The sequence below is a fragment of the Corvus brachyrhynchos genome, unplaced genomic scaffold, assembly GCF_000691975.1.
Source record: "Corvus brachyrhynchos isolate BGI_N302 unplaced genomic scaffold, ASM69197v1 scaffold61, whole genome shotgun sequence".
In the NCBI taxonomy this organism is placed as follows: Eukaryota; Metazoa; Chordata; class Aves; order Passeriformes; family Corvidae; genus Corvus; species Corvus brachyrhynchos.
This window is the reverse complement of record NW_008236478.1, coordinates 3,020,323-3,035,349: the sequence shown is the minus strand read 5'-3', so window position 1 is coordinate 3,035,349 and position 15,027 is coordinate 3,020,323. Positions and strand designations below refer to the sequence as shown.

Sequence of the window (15,027 nt, the reverse complement as noted above, 5' to 3'; positions counted from 1 at the left end):
CTGTTCACATTGGGGTTTTAACATTGCACTTTTCTGTGTTCCCTGGAAAAATGATTTAGTGTACCACTGACTTGTCTGCAAAATGAAGATGTTTTCCCTAACTTATGCAGCTAAATCCGTTCCCATTTGTAGCAAACTTAGTTGCTACATGGATAGTAAGTATTGGAAAACACTATAAATAGCCAGTCAATACAGAATGTCATTGACACAGACGTCACTGGAGAATGTGGCCTGAAGAGTTCCCCATTTTGTTCACAGTACACTTATTCTGTGCTGGTTTTGGCATAAATGCCTTTTCTTTTTTTTGCATGTGTTCTGAAATGACCGTGTTCTGCATGGTTGCCAGCCTGCAGAGCACCCACATTGTGAATAGCTCTGAAACAGATGCCAGATAGGAAGGGAAGCACAAATGGTCTTGCAGGACCCAGATCTTTATTTTCTGTCACTGCCCGTCTTTGCCTATGTTGGATGTATGGCCATGATCACATTTCTCATTTCTGCCTAATTGTGTTTCATTTATCCCACTATAAGCTAGGACTCTAGAGTTTCTATAGGGATGATATTTTTTTTAAGTTGTCTTAGCTAAGTTGGGGATTCTTTGAATACCAGGTACATTCAATAGCTGTATGTACAGATGTGGGATTTTACTGTGCTAGTAAACATCAGAGCTTTAACTAACAAAATCAAGAATGGAGTGTAGCATTCCTAAAATGTACCTATAGCTGATACCAGCTTATCTGGAAAAGAGGAGAAGCTGAGATCTGAGAAATGTCTAAAGAGTTCTAAAGCCTGTGGTACCAGTTATCTCCAAAACCCTATTTTGTGATTAATAGCTAAGGAGCTCAGCGTTCTTGTTGTGGAACTGTTGCTGAGGTCTCGCCACCTTTCCTCTGCTGCAGGCTGTGTTACGCTTGGCTGTGGGAGCTGTTCCTTCAGAGTACAGGGACTAGAGTAACAGCATGTCCTGTGCTGTAACAGAGCATGTATTGATTTTCTGCTGAGTAACAAGAACTAATGATGGGCATTGTGTATTATTCGTGTTTCATCAAGTTCATTTCTAAGCTGTATAGAGCAGCTGGGAGACGGGTTAACTAGGGACATGAGAGACTGCAGAACAGTTCTACAGTCAACCCAGTGTTAGATCTGATGACAGGACTTCCTGAAATACATTCTCTATATTCATTTTTGGGGAAACTGTGTAAATTTCTGGGTCCTTTTGAATCCATTCATGCTTCCCTTCATCATAGCTGGAAGTTCAAAGTGGAATGGTGGGGTAAGTTGTGGGTGCAAGTTACACTCATATTTCAGTGCACAATAGCAGGTGGCGAGGGATGTTTTTGTAATATTATGAGGGTAGTGAGGTCACATGCGAAAGTTGTACCATTTTGGGTAAATTCCACAGCAGCTGGTATTTAGGGATGGAAGTCATCTATGTTGCTTGGGAGAGGAGTCTGAATCTGGCAACAGAAACAGCATCTGTTGTTGCTAGGGTCAACAGAATAACTTAGTGTTGACCTGGGGTTACAGTGCATTTTGGAGTGGTGTAATGCAGCTTGTAAGAAGCTACAGGGATTATGGTCTGAGAATCTTTTAAGGAATGTTGATGACTTAAATGCTCCTGAAGTCTCACCTTGTAGGAAACTGATGTTTTAATGTCTTGTTGCAAGTGGTCTACCTAGTTTTGTTCTCCAGTGTTTGCAGCACTGAGATGCTCAAATTCCTCTGCAGACTGAGAATTCCCTGATACAGTAAGGTTTTTAGAATCAAGGAAGGGAGCAGTAAAAAGGTTCAGAAGTTAGGAAGTACTCATGGTACACATCTTAGTGTCTCCTTATCGCTGATGATAGCTAGTTCCTGTTTCTTGCCGCAGTGCTTTCTGCCAAGGTGAACAGTGACAGCTCTTAGCTGAGACTTTCTGTGAGAGTACAGTTTTGTAATGAGTTTAATTTTTTCATTGGAAACAGCTGCTGAAGGGGTTATCTTGTTTCCATACATCTAATCATATCTTTCGTTTCAGCTCTTGTAACTGAAAAAAGTTCTCAAACCAGTTGGACTTCAGGTCAATTCAACTGAGGTGTTGAAAACTGCACCTTCAGGTTGTTTTTTGTGCTCCATGCCCTCTCCTTAGTGAGGCAGTTCAGTGCTCTTCATAATTGTTACCTTGGTGTTTTTGCGGACTTAGCCAGAGCAAGGATCACAGCCTATACTTGATTTATATGTCAAAGGTTATTTTCAAAACTTTAGAAGTCAGTTCTCTATGGTGTGTGCTTTCAGTTATAGAGACTTAGTTCAATATAGGCAACTTGCCCTTGCAGAAGGGATTTGTGTTTAATACTGAACCCTTTAAAGATGGAGTAATGGTCGCATTATGTGGGAAGTTAGGCTGGGGCAAAATAAAATGCCTCGTGCAGAAACTTTATGCAGGGCTTATGTAGAAGCTACTTCACTGCCTTGGTTATGCTGTATAACAGGAAGGAAAATCAAGAAAGGCAGAATCAGAAGGTGGGGGTCCTAATTCTTACAGGGACAGTAATTGTTGCCTACTTGATCTGTAGGGGTCCATTTGTGTTGTTGACAGTATCTGACAGAGAAGGTGGAGTGGCAGCTTGTTTGTCTTGTGCCAGTAGGTGGAATGATGCCTACAAAGCAGTCTGCTCTGTGGTACACTTCTGCATCCCAGGTGATTGACACCAATTAAGCTATTTTTGTGGCCTTTTTATCTCAGTTCCTGTTGAGATGGTGTGTAATTAAAATACCTGGAGGAGAAATTAGAAATTCATACATTGAAAATCATTCCATGTTCTCTATTATTCAATGCAAATTGCAATTCTAATTAACAGCAGGATACAGAGTTTGCCATTGGTAATTAAGTTTTCTCCTGAAGTCTACAGCTGAAAACTGACTGTGCATATCTGAATATGTGATGATGTTGATATTTGAGAGGTATATTTAGATTTCTGAGATTTGGCACCCACCATACTGATGAGGGAAATGGTAACAAAATAAAGTAGTTTTGGGTCCTACTTGAAAGTTTGGCAGTGTAGTTGCAGCCGTCCACTCTGGAAACACTTAGCAAGAGAGAACTGTGGATGTTACCGTGTCCATGGCGTTGCACTGACCTGGACAAAAAGATTGGTGGTCTTGATTTTGCAGTGGAGGGCCTGTTAGATCTGTGTTTACTACTTCTAGATGTATGGAGCGTAGCTGAGAGCATGCAGTTACTTGTAGATAACTGTCTTTTGGAACATGAGAGAGATCCCCCCCCACTTATTGAGGGGTGAGAAACAATAAATGTCTTTTCTAAACTGTCTTTCCAAAGGAGTGCCCAGAATGATAAAATTGCTTGCTTTCTTTGCATGTCTGGAAGCAGTTGTTTATTATTACCTTATCGCTTGCATTGAAGTCCTTTAAGCACTAAGATGATGATAGGTACATCTGCTTGCCTTTTCCCTGCTGCAGAGTCTCTTTTAGTGTTCAAGTGCAGTTTCAGTCTCCTTGAAAGTGTGTCTCCTCAACTTCTGTGCCGGAAAATAGTTGGTGCGTTCTTCTGTCTGTTCTTCCTGCTCCGTCTCTCCTGAGCACTAGATGGTGCTGGTTGTTTCCAGCTTCTACTTGGTCTCTTGCTGTCAGTGGTGGCACATGTCTTCAGTCACTGGAGTGTTAGTTCATCCTCTCAGAGGAAAACTACCTACTCTGTTTTGTTCGTGTCTCCTCAACGCAAATCAGCAAGCAAGAGTCCCCTAGTTTTTGTCCAGCCTGCGAAGCCAATACTGTGCTCTGTAGGCAGAATACAGTGTTGAATAAAATTCTGCACATCTGCTCAGTTGGTTAGAGCGCGGTGCTAATGGTGCCAGGGTTGTGGGCTCGATGCCCCTATGGGTCATTCCCTTAAGAGTTGGACTCGATGATCCCTGTGGGTCCCTTCCAACTCAGAATATTCTGTGGTTCTGTAATATTCTATATTGAACACACTCCATGTATTCACAATATACAGCTGCTGTCACACATGCTAAAATCAAGTCTTTGAAAACATTCAAGTTCAAATTTTTTACCTCTTTAAGTCTTGTTTTGGTCTTAAAATTGTTATGTAAGAGCAGAACATGTTCTGTATAAGCACATACAGTAATGACTGTGTGGGCAAGCAACTTGGGCATTGGTGTCCACTGTTTCAGATTAACATACTGACCCAGGGCTTATGGACTATTTAGTGACAACTGTCAGACTGTTTTCCTCTTCTCCCATTCTGAGCCTGATAAACTTATTTTTCAAAATATGTATCTTCAAAATTTTGCAATTTTAATGAATTGACATTTTCCAAAAAGTACTAATTGCCTTCCTTGGGTTTACTCCTTTCCTAATTCTACTGATACTATTTTATTGAACTGAAAAAATAGCTTTTGTGGCCTGTCCAAACCTTGATAACTTCCTTTAGTGTCAACAGAGGTATCAGTCAGCTGCCAGTATTTCTAGGCTTGTTTTACAAATGGATTCAAGTTGATGAACTCTTAATTAATGGAGGCCCTCATTTCCCTCATGCAGATACATACTAGCAGCACAAATCTTCAGTAAGCAAGGCTTCTCTGCTTACTGATTTTCTGCTTTCCCTGAATGCTTGACTGTACCATGTCACTGAATTCTTATGAAAAGAGAACATGGAAAAAAGGACTGAACTTTGTTCTCAATTCATGTAACCTTACTGATTTCCACAGTGTTGTGTTCAGCCCAACACTGTATCCCTGCAGCTTGACCAATCCACTTCTGCCTACTTAAGGTGATGACTCATTGCAGGCGAAGGTCTTCGGACTGCATCCAGAGTTTTGTGCAGAAAGGTTGTTAGGCTCCTCTTTTCCCCTGAGGGCTATGAGGCTCTCTGATAGTTAAGAATGTTTTGGCTCACCTTATGTTATCAGTTTAAAACATCTTGAAGGGCATCAGGAGGCACCTGCAGCCTGTAAATTGCTTTTTGCTTTGTTTTCTTTTTTCCCCTAGCATATGCAATGCTCAAGGCTTATGTTTGCATTTGGCAGGTAATGATCCTGCTTCATGAAATAAACAAGATTCTGCCTTTGTTTTATTAGAAGTGTTTGATCCTACTTCGGGTTGTGCTGTCTCCATCCCTCAGTGCTCTTGGGCCCTGGGCAGTTGAAAGTAGGACTGGAAACGGGCTGTGACAGCATACGTGTGTTCTGCTGTCCTGGGATTTGTATTCCAGGAGAAGTTCTGCATTTGATCCCTGATCAGTTGCACCTAGCTGTCTTTAATGTACGTGTTGGCTTTCAACAAGAATGAAGGTTTTTAAAACTTCAATTGCAATATCGTAAGGCCTGCTGTGAAAGGAGCATGTGACTTAAGAAGTTTTGTGAATAGGGCTTTCTGCTAGTGCAGATCATTAAAATGTAACCTCTGACTGGTTTTGAGCAGTCTTCTTTAATCCATTGTATTCCTAAGAGACAAATACAGCAGTTTATATAGGTTGTCCTTTGGGTATAGAAATATGGCTTTGTAGTGTGGTGGCACATTGTAGCTGAAACGTGCAAGGTATCATTTGATCCCCTCAGGTTGATTTTTCAGTGCAAATGAGGTAAGTTTTTGAATACTTCCTGCTGAGACCTTCCAGAGTGAGTTCTGCTATTGAATATTCTGCCTTGAGGATAATACATTGAAGTCCTAAGGTATGTGTATTCAGTAGAGGGTTTTTTTTTTTTAAGTATTCTGGTGCAAGTACAGCTTTGTTACATAGAGATATGCTTATCAAACTGTCAACATGATCAATTATGTTGTACCATCTCCATATTTCTTGCTAGTTTGTCAGGAATCAAGTCTTCTGTGATGTTTTGCAGCTTGTGTGCTCTGTTACTGCTCTGATGGGTTAAGCTTTTTTCAGCCCCAGAAACAGCTGTGTTCCCATTTGCAATAACAATGGGTGAATTCTCCACAAGATTTATGCAGTGTCTGGGATCCCTGAGGCTGATAAAGTACTCTAGTAGGTCAGCAGGATGAAGTAAAATAAGATACATGATGTACGGTGATGTCACAGCACACACTAAATTCTAGCAGTAGAGGAAAAGGCCTCAAGCTGTGCCAGGGGAGTTTCAGGGCAGACATGAGGAAGAATTTCTTCACTGAAAGGGTTGTCAAGCACTGGAACAGGCTGCCCAGGGAGGTGGTGAAGTCACTATCCCTGGAAGTGGTCAAAAAAAGACTGGATATGGCACTTAATGCTATGGTTTAGTTGACATGGTGATGTTCAGTCAAAGACTGGACTTGATCTTGGAGGTTTTTTCTAACCCTAATGATTCTGTGATTCTGTTCTATGATACTGACAATCCTGCAAGACAGCACCACTCATGCTTTTGAGGTACCTGTTAGCACTGTACCTTCTCAGTAGAATACACTGACTTGGAAATACCATGTGGAAGTCATTCGGGGAAGCAAAGGTGAGAAAACTAAAACACACAAGGCCCACAAAAAGTGTATGGGGGAAAGGGTGGCACTGCTGATATTGTGCTGGTCCGGGATCCAAAAGAGTATATAATTGAGAAACTGCTATCTGGGGTGTTTATGAATGCACTAGTGCCAGTTTGAAGTGACAGCTGGCTCACTGCCAGACACCTGTGAGGGAGGGTTCCCAGGCAAAACCCCCTCTGTATTTGTCTCAAATGCTTTAGGTATAACTAGTGTGCTACCAGTGAGAACCAGCTTGCGTTGGGCTTTCTGAACTTCGTAGGGAGGAGGAAATATGACAAGGATATATTGCCCATAGTGTAACACTTAAGCCTTACACTCAGCTCAAGAACACCCAGAGCGTTTTGGGTTTTTTTGTGGAAGTTCATTATAAGCTTCCCAGTGTCTCTCCAGTACTCGTTGCAGGGGCTCTGCTCAAGGTACTGTTCTCTAAAGGCAGTGAGGCAGCTGGGATCAGGACTACTGTCTGTATTGTATAGTGTAGTGCATTCTCATGAGCTTAATACTCCTAACTTTTTGCAAGCACTCTAATTGAAATGAAGGATTTCTTCCATTAGGCAGCCAAAGTTCAGGTCATTCATAATGATAGAGTTTTTGTTTTGACAGACTCTAAATGTTTACTTTCTCAAAGTTTGTGTCTTCTGTCTGTTCTAGCAGGTGTACAGGCCTTTAAAGACATTCTTTCGAAGTCTGCCTTTGAATCTCAGCCAGAGCCCCTCGCTCATCTAAGTGAAGTCCACTTAAGATGTTGATCTCCATGTTTCCATGTGGTATCAAAGATGCTATGTATCATCTTGGACTGGTAAAGCACTGTTATTAGTTCTGGGATTTGTTTTTAATCACCAACTGTCAGACAGTGATGAAAACTTGGGGGAAGGAGCAGGAGGAATTTGAGATAATGAAGAAAAGGTCTATGAAATCAAAAGTATACAGTGTTAAAAGGGAATGTGTGTAAGGCAATAGGGAAGGACTGTTACAACCAACCATATGTTATTTGCATTGAAGGGTAATTGTGCAAACTGTAGTGCTTCCCTGAATTTTGGGTTGTGTATTTTACTATGAGAATTTATAAGCACTCTGGCAGCTGCTAACTTGAGAGATGAAGACCCTTGTCTACATTAGTAATTCTGTCCCAGAATAATTGTGTCAAACAGAAAGCCTCTGCTGGCATAATAGTGTAATGAGGAGAAAGATCACCTTTATTAACACAAAGAGAAGTGTCTGCAAAGATCACTATTGTGTGAGAATCCTTATGCTCCACAGAGGCCATAAAGGCTCTGCTTTTACCGAATGTGGTTTGTATATGAATCAGAAAGTCAAAATAATGCCTTCTGGAATGGTTCAGCAGAAGATATTTTCCAGATTAAGTTTCATCTGGTCTACTTTGAGTGGACAGACCAACCTGTTTCTGTCCCTGTGTCCTTTCTAGGTCTTGGACACAGGTAACGTGTGTCATGTGTTGTTAATACTCTAGAATATGAAAGTAGACATCCTACCTTTAGTTAGCTCTGTGACCCAAACACATTGCAGCAGAGAATAGAGGAAGTTAGTACAAATGGAAATGTTACGCTTATGATCATGCTTGGTAAGGGAAATATTATTGCCTTAGCTCCTGTTCTGAAGCTGGTGGAGGTCTGTAGAAGGTGTCATAATTATGGCTGCAGACCTGTAGGGTGTCTGTCTTACAGAAGGAGATGCGTAAGGATTGGGGAGGACCAGTGAGAATAAATTCAGTGTTCTCCCTTAGCAGTGTTTAGAAGTTACCGGTGTTTCCTCTTGGAAAGCACAGTTTTGCCTTTGGTTGTAATGCCAACATCAGCACAGGGTTCTGTTTTGGTCTTGGTAACTTCAATGAAAGCATTAAGCTACCCATAAGGAGTTATTTCTTAATCACCTTCAACAAAGACATCCTAGGTTATAGGAGTCCAGATATTTTTTATCAAGCTCAGGCCTTTTTGCCATTAGCTCTAAGTTCTGCCGTTAGTGAAGAGTTGTCTCTCTGTGAGCCAAAGCAGATCCTCCCCTCTCTTCTAGAAGCAAGGATTCTTTGAAGTTAGTAAGTGCAAAAGCTTGCATACATTAATAGTAGGCTGTTTGCTCTCTGTATGGTGGAATCTCTTAGGAAAGGGTTCTTTTTACAGCAGTTTAAAGTGCTTTGGGCAGCAAGATGCCTTCAGGTGTTTGCAGTAAAACCACTTCTTATAATCTATGTGTTTAGCTGACCTTCCCCTTTGGGCTCTAAACTGGTGTGAACTGTACAAGAGCAGCTATGGATCCATGGCAGTGCCAGGTAGGAATTGCTGATGTCAGCCAGTGTGCCTACCTGCTGCTGAGAGCTGTGCTAGCACTCCAGTCAATGCTGCCTGTCTACCAACAAAAATGGAACAGTAACAATGTCAGCTTTACCACAACCAGGTGCAAAAGACTGGTTATAAAGGGGCTTTGTCCGTGTGTAAGGCTTGACTATTCAGGGATTTTTTCATGTTCCCTCAGTACTTCAGCCCCAGAGCCCCAAGAGCTTGCTAATGCCTGCAAAGTGAAAACCTGGGAATGTACTCTCTAGCGTAGTGTGGCTAAAGCTGTATTGGAATTTCTAACCAAGCTTTCTTCATTTGTTGATGCTTGCACCTAAAATTCTTCAATTTTTGGAGTTTATGAGAATTCATGGAGTTCCTTTTTGCACTTCACAAGTGCTTTAGGCTGCAGAGTCATTATTTGAAGGGGAAAAAAAGAAGGTAGACACCTGTGAATCTCCTAAAGTATGGCCATTAATATGAAAAAATGTCCAAATGCCAGTGAAAATTACTGTCATAGGAGTGTCAGATGGTATGACTGAATTTCTCTTGGAATTAGTGACTGGAGGGAGAAGAGAAAGCAATGGACTTCGTCAAATCAGAAGGACTTTTTATGAACTCAGTATCTTTTGACTCTTTCTGGACTAGAAATTCTTTAATAGGACAAGGCCCGATGTTTTAAAATGTTATTCCTGACAGGTAACTTTTGATCCTTTCTTTTTTTTAGCCCATGAGGCTTTTCTTAACAGAGCTGTGCTCCATTATAAACTTAGCCTAGCCTGGTTAATGGGAATGCACTTGGGACAGGGCAGCCTGTGAATACAGAATGTGTCCTTTCATGCTGAACCTACCTCTTACACCGTCTAGTGATATATCTCCACTGAACTCTTGTTTTCTGTGCTAATGTCTTCTGTGAAGAATAGATGAACTATAAATTGTTCCTTTAAACGATGAAGGTCTAATTCTTCTCTCAGCAGTTTATTTTTCAGAGTCTTAGAAGCCCAGAGAACTGGAGTTTTCAAAAATATTTCCTTTGTGGTTTATATTAAACATACTAGAAATGTGTATTTGGAGGGCAGGGGATGATGAAGACTGGGGTTTGAAAGGGTGAGGATGGTTTACATTGCTCAGCTCTCACAGGAAAGAAGCCTTAGGGGAAGTAGCGTGTCACTTTATTAATAAATACTAGACTAGAAAATTCACTTTGTAGTTTCAGGCTCTTATAGGAAAGGTAGTAGGTCTTTAAGGGAGTTAGAGATTATATGAACTAAGACTGGTTGTAATGTATTTTCTACCTGTGTTACTGCATTGCCTGAATAGTCTTTTCTTTCTTCTGAGTCCAATGGCTATTGGGAAATCTGTGGAGAGTCATAGGGTGTTCCCACTGTAGCCTGGCAAGCCACTTCTACTTGTTTCACCATGTATTTTGGAAATCATGGGAATAATCCATGCTGAATCTGACTTCAGTTAGAAAGTAAACTTTTCATTTTACAAAGACTCTAAGTTTTCTTGAAAAGACTGTCTAATTTGCCCTAACTTACAGATTATTTGATTGATATGGAGAAGATCATAGAATAAATAATTTTACAGAACAGACAAAACAAGCTTTTACTGGCCAAGCTTGAAAATTCTGACATATTCCTCTGAATTTTGAGCGTGAATATTAGTATAAATTCTGAGCTTTTCACGAGTGCACATTTCATACTCGCTGGCTTAGGCCCATTCTCTATGAAGCCCAGTTCACCTCTTTAACAGTAATGAGGCAAGGTGGTGCTAGTGTTTGTGTTCTTCAGACAAGTTTGTGCTTTCTGTGGAGGAGGGAATGGTGGGGAAAAACCCCAAAGCTCTGTAATCCTTGCCTGGTGTCTAGAAAAGCTTCCAAAATGAATGCTTGTCCAGCTCTAGAGATGTAACTCTGACATGGTTGGGAATCACAAAAACCATTTACTTCCTAGTAAAGGAATGATTAATAAATACCTTCAGCCGCTAGTACTCTGTCATATCTGGAATGAATCATTGAACTAGAATAACATATTCCTCTGCCATCCTGCAGTTTTTTAAAATGTACTTGGTTGGAGTTTTTTTCCCCTCAGACAATAAGTGGTTGGCTTAACTAAAACTGAAATCTTTACCTCTGGCTTCCAGATATTTATCATTGTCAAGAAATATCAAAGTTCATTATTCACACAGCAGTGATTAGCAGCTGACTTTTCTTTTCAGTGGCAGCCAGTATACTACTGCATTTCTTAAGAAATGGGAGGGAATGTAAACTTCAAATCAAGAATTTCAGATGGTGAAGCTGTGAGCTGTGGCTGGAGGGAAAAAAAAAGTGCAAAGTAGACAAGTTACTCAGAAAATCTTAGGACACTCAGTCTGCACCAGTGGATTTTACAGGGATCTGTTAAGTACTTGGAGTTTTGGAAAGATCAGCCTAATGGTTTAGTATTTGAAATCCAGATTTAGACATTGAACTCTGGGCTCCTGATTTAATGAACTGTAGTCTAAAGTTGATGTGTACTGTTTAAAGAGAAGACATGCATGGTTAACTATAGGTCTAAAAGGTCACATTGTTAAGACTTACAGAAATCCCACCTTGAAGAGCTCTTGCTATCCAGACTGACTTATGTGTATTAACAGAAATGAGTCTCAAAAGAATCACATTGCAGAGTAAGTGGGTTTTTTTGCTGGAAAAGTGCAAGCATATTCAGCTTTCTTATTGCAAGAATAGGCTAATCCCTACATGAAATTTTTGCTGTGTGTAAATATAAATGCATTTTTTATAATACTAAAAATTATATATAAAATCTCAATTTTATTTGACCCAGACAGGTTTGCTATCTTTAATATATTAATCTTGTGTTGAGCCTTCAAATCCTTCAGGTTGTGTCAGACCTTGTACCTGTAGCAATCAATCAATATGTTAGGGTCTAGGATGTGAGTTTCTAGGGTTGCCTTTATTTAGGCAAAAGATTTGAGTGGCAGTTCTGCACTCTCACCTTCATTAGCTGACTGCTAAGATGATCTGCCTGGGCCTGACTGCATTCAGAAGGGAAGCTAAGTGTGGTTTAGACATTAAAGAATCTTGAATTTCCCATGGGGTGACAGATCTAGACATCTGACTTCTGCATCTCCCAAACATTGCTCAGTTATCTCAAAATGTTTTTGTTTTGTTTTAATTTTGACTGTACCACTCCTCTCCCCCTCAAAAAAAAAAAAAAAAAAAAAAAAAAGGCTTACTGGTTTGTGTGTATGTACTTTGCTGGCCTGATTCCCTGCTAGCTCCTTCTGTCCAGCAGTATGTTTGACAACAGACACGTATTGGCTTAAATTTTAGGAAACTTAATGAGTGCCCTCTGAAGTTAAAATGACAAATGATCTGCAAAGTGCATTGAAGGTATGTAGAGCGTGAATGTCCTGGTTTATATTATTTATATGGAATTTGCAGGTTATAAAAGAGGTGGTAGTGGTTATAGTATTTTAGTTTACTAGAGATTAGGGCTCTTTATTTAATCACATTTTCACTCTCACTTCTTTGGTTGAATTTTCAATGAACAACTCTTTAGCTATGATTTTCTTCCCTTAAGGGTTTTGTGTTTTCTGAGTGTATTTTTTTCACATTTTTTCACATTCAAGACTGACACAAATATATATCAAGGGCACCAATACACAGAAGATTTTTCTTAAATGAATCTTTTCTTAATGAGCTAGTGTTGAAGAACTGCTTTGTTTTGGGAGAAATTTGTATTTTGCTGTGAAATTCAAAGCATGGATGGTTCATTTATATGCAAGCTTTGGATGGCTTTCTGAAAGCTGTCAATATTGGCTTTTTTTACTGCTGACCTTCACTGTAACTTTTGCCATCCAGAGCAAAAGTGAGGGAAGGACTGAGTGTTCTTTAGCTCCATTTTGTATAAGTGGTGCTTTTGGGTAATGTCACGCTATGTCCACATCGTAAGGATATCAGAGGCTCAGCCTTCCTCTTGCAGTGAATGCACCCTGAAGATTGTTCTTTTAAATACATGGTGATGGTTACTGCAGGAAATGAATCTCAGCTATTTTCATCTGGTACCATTTAATTCCTTTAGGTAATGTCACATAATCAAAAGGTAAGAGAAACTTTTTGTCAGTTTTCCAAATGTTTTGTGGAAGTAATGAGAGTTTAAAATTGTAATGTTTCAGTAATAGAAACAAAAAAATTCTTGAAATGCTTTGTTGAAGTGGTCAGATTGTCTGTATCAGACATCTGTGCTTAACCCCTCATCAGCCTCTATCTGCCCATGTGATGTACATAATAGTCCTAAAACTTCTTAAATACTCAAATTTCAGTAACTTCTAGGTAGTCTGGGGGGTTCTCTGAGATGCAGCATCTAGCACCTTTCCCCATGGAGCTGACTTGGCTGCCAGGCTGGAACAGCTGGAGAGCAGGGTGCTTTCTCCATCCATTTTATCTACCACTGATCTGACAGTGCCATTAGTAAACACTTTGGCTTTTCCAGAACTTGGAAAACTTACCCTGCTGGTGGCTGCCTGGAGTTGCTTTAGGTAAATGAAATGCAGGAGTGTTGCCAGGAGATTGTCCAGCCCCTCAAGCAGGTGGTTTATGTGCCTCTTCCCCGAGATTAGATCACCCTCTAGCCAAGAAGAAAGGGAAGTATCTGCTGCTTTACAAGGGCAAGGTAGCACTTTGCACAAGAGATGGATTTCCAAGCAGCTGTCAGCTATTGGCACTGTCTGATGATTTTAGAAGCTCAACAAAACAACTGAGATGAATTCTCACACATCTATTCCAGAGGAGCAAGTTGGTACCAGCAAAGCCAGAATACTGGATTTCCTTCAGTTCTCTTGCAGGAATACCTTGAATTTCCTCTAGTATGTTTGGTGGTGGTGAGAAAGTTTTCCTGCCCTGTCCATCCTCTGTCCTGTGTGGGATTTGGTTTTTTTGGTTTTTTGTGCTAACTAATGAATGCTCATACTCTGGGATTGCTCAAGTGTGCAGTTAACAGCAGAATACTCTGCTGGAGGACCTCTCTCTAGAACATTATTGTAGGGGTTTTTTGGTTTCTTTTGGGGATTTTTGGTTTGGGGCTTTTTTTGTTTGTTTTGGGGTTTTTTGGTTGTTTTGGTGGTTTTTTTGGTTTGTTTTTTGTTGCTTTTTTGAGGGTTTTTTTGTTTGTTTTTGGGTTTTTTTTATGGTTGGAGACCTGGTAAACGTCTATCCTTTAGGTTGTTAATTTTTTCTTTTGGAAGTCCTTTCTGAAGAACTATAGTTGAATCTCAAGAGGCTGGAATATGTACTGGGAGCAGGAGCTGCAGATTGTCATCAGGTCTTGGGTTCAGGCTGTTTCTGATATTTTAACTGTATTAAAAGATGTAGCTCCCTGTTACTCCCCCCACCCCCAAACCTCTTATTTGTGTATCTTTCTCGCCTCCCACCCACACTGTAATTTTTGTGCATTGCACACTGCTATTAAGGAGTGTATTTTTTTGCAGTGTCCAGCCTGGAAAAGATTTTATGTCATTCAGTTGCTTCTTTGTGACATCTAACTCTTAACATTTGATCCAAGCTTTGCAAAGGCAGCCAGTTTGCCTGTGAGTTGGTGTATAACAAAAACTGTGTGACTCTGATGCAGTGCTTAGGGCATTGCTGCACCTGGGCAGTGGGGCTTCAATAAGCAGGGTCCCTGCCGGCTTAAGTGAAGTGCTGCAGGGTCTAGAAAACAAGCCCATAGTGATCAGAGAACCAGCAAACATCTGTTGTAGGGATGTTGTTCTTTCCTTATTCCAAAGCAAAACTCTTATCTTGTCTTTGTGGCTGTTGATTTAGTTAGGTTAATGCAATTAAAAGTGAGTGTGTAAACAAGCCTTCTGAATATTGCTAGAGCGGTGCTGACCTTTGCAAGAATGCAAGGTCCCTGCAACACTCAGTATCTCTGTGGAGACTCAGATATATGGAGAACTGTTTACTCTTGTGGGGGGATACCATATGACCCTGTCCTGTGCTTGACAGAATTTTGCAAGATGTGAAATGGTCTTTCTGGTATTTTTTTATGCACACTGAAGGTTTACGTTTACTCTCTGTTGCCCTCTGGCCATCTGAGAGCCTCTCCCGTAAAGCAGGCTCCGGTGGCTCTCACCCCTTCAAAGGGGCGACTATAATTAATAAGCCGGTGCGTTTTAAGGGGCAGGGAGCCGTGAAGCGCTGAGTTCTGCCTCGAGGCCGGCTGCAAATACGGGCGACAAAGGCGGGGAGCTCCAGGGCACCAACCTG

General features: G+C 40.7%; 1 protein-coding gene across 4 annotated transcripts in view; it reads left to right on the top strand.

The window, feature by feature from the left end:
* ARHGAP22 (Rho GTPase activating protein 22) overlaps positions 1-15,027 on the top strand; it is a 119,668-nt gene that overhangs the window by 9,869 nt on the left and 94,772 nt on the right. The window contains exon 1 of one of the 4 annotated variants that reach the window (XM_017725978.1): positions 13,451-13,628. The exons of the other annotated variants lie outside the window; for them this stretch is intronic. The gene's annotated coding sequence lies outside the window, so the exon portion shown is untranslated. Of the gene's footprint in view, positions 1-13,450; positions 13,629-15,027 lie in introns of those variants that run through there. 4 annotated transcript variants of the gene reach the window in all.